This window comes from Alligator sinensis, unplaced genomic scaffold (genome assembly GCF_000455745.1).
Source record: "Alligator sinensis unplaced genomic scaffold, ASM45574v1 scaffold2303_1, whole genome shotgun sequence".
NCBI classification, from domain to species: domain Eukaryota; kingdom Metazoa; phylum Chordata; order Crocodylia; family Alligatoridae; genus Alligator; species Alligator sinensis.
In genome coordinates this window covers 25275-27257 of record NW_005843946.1, presented here as the reverse complement: position 1 = coordinate 27257, position 1983 = coordinate 25275, and the positions used below count along the sequence as shown (strand labels likewise).

The window sequence follows — 1983 nt, the reverse complement described above, 5'->3', positions numbered from 1 at the left end:
TTCTCCTTTCCCCTTTCCTGTAAAAAAAGAATACGGAGGGGAAAAGCAACCACAATGTCAGGGGGTAGACAGATCTGCAAGTTCAAAGCCAGGAATTTACCGCTCATCAGCTGAATTATACCAGTTTCACCTGTCCCCTCCTCTCTTGCTGGAAGTACAAGGTTAGCCCGTGTCACTCAGGGGTAAGCTGCCCTGGTTCAAGTTACCAGCGTTTAGGGTTCAATCCTGCGTTGGTTGAGCGAGAGGCTAGGCCCATTTGGAATGACACAAACGGGGTTAACTCATGATCATCCCCAAACTGAGCCTTGTTTGTGAACTAGGTCCTGCTTTGAAGGGAGTCCAGGGAGGGCTGGACAGTCCCCATCTTGCACCAGCCCCGGATGGGCAGGAGCAGGTGCAGACCACAGGTTCTGACATGATCCAATATCCCCAGTTGCTGAAACCTGAAAAGTCATGAGTGGAGCAGGCCACAGTCCTGGTGAAACAGAAACACAGTACAAGGGTTTCATCCTTGTTTAGTTAGTTGGCAGCTGGAAAAACGGAAAGCGTTGGTGGTATAGTGGTGAGCATAGCTGCCTTCCAAGCAGTTGACCTGGGTTCGATTCCTGGCCAACGCAGTTCCTTTTCCTTTTCCGCCCCCACCATTGCTTCCTTCATCATCCTTGAAGATCCACCCTGTGAGAGAAGGCAGGGAAGAGAAACATGATGCACAAGAAAAACAGCGAGGATCTCTGCAGGGTTGGAGCCTTTTCCCCGTGGTTCTGGAATTTGCTCAGGTGCCCAAAGAGTTGGATTAGGCCAGTGTTTCTCAACCTGTGGTACGTGTACCCTTGGGGTACACGAGACACAGGCAGGGTGTTGGTGGGTGCTGCATTTCGGGCTTCACCTTCATAGACCAGAAGTTCCTGCTGCCACCCCTCCCACTGTGCCCGGTGCACCAGGGCATTCACACCCCAGCATCAGTGTGCCAGGGGATAGGGAGGGAAGCCCCACACAGGCTGCTTTGGCCAAGCCTACGGTGGAAAATGTGGGGCTCGGGTTGTGGCCACAAAAATGGAAGTGCCAAGGAGGGGCTTCCAGTTTCGCTTTTTTCTGCCTGGATCAGCAGGGGACCCGTAAGGTACCTAAGGTGGAGAACCACTGGATTAGGTGACAGGTGGGGAGCGGCTCCCACCGGATCACTCCCTGCACAAGCATGCGGAGTCGGGGCAGCAGAGACGGGCGATCATGGCTCCAGTTCACTGCAGGCTCCAGTAGATGCAACCTTTCAGCCCCGCTAGCCCTGCTCACCGCACGGGCAGACAGTGCAGCCCCCAGCGGAGATGAGCCCCTGCTCTTGGAGTTTTTCAGGTGAAGGGAGGCAGAGACAAGGCAGAGGAGATGGAAGGAGGCTGACGGGGAGAGAGGGACATGGGACATTCACAGGGGAGTGACCTTAAATGTGACCGATGCCCAGCAGCCTTTGCCAAGCCCCTGGGGAGGGCTGAGCCCCGTCCTCACCCCCACATGTCCTGGCACCATTACAGGGGGGCTGGAGTCTGAGAGGGTGAGCACCAGCTGTCCTGCCTGAGAACACCTCTGGACAAGGCCAAATCCCCACCTAACTTCTCCCAGCTGCAACCCCCCCCACAGGGGCCACAAGACACTTCCTTGTCCTGCTCATGGCAACAGCTGGCTCTTGGGAGCCTGATTCCCTTCTCCATGTCCCAGGGCTTGGGGACAGTTCCACCGCACCCCAGGTAATGCCTGGGCACCCCAGGTAATGCCCCAGGTAATGCCCAGCTATCAGATTGAAGGGGCACTAACTGCATCACCAGCCAACAGGGGAAGAACATGTCCCTGTAGAGCTCATTCCCCTGCCAGGATGAACTTGGAGGTATGGGATGGGACTATGCGGAAGGACGAGTCCCCAGGTCTAGAAATGACCACTAAAACTGTACCCTGCCATGGTAGGGAGACCTGGTGGGACTGCTGGTGGCATGG

At 55.8% G+C, this 1983-nt stretch overlaps 1 non-coding gene across 1 annotated transcript; it reads left to right on the top strand.

Moving 5' to 3' along the window:
• The first annotated feature begins 545 nt into the window (after positions 1-545).
• Positions 546-617, top strand: TRNAG-UCC. The gene has a single exon. It is a non-coding gene; the product is annotated as a tRNA-Gly (tRNA).
• Positions 618-1983: the final 1366 nt, after the last annotated feature.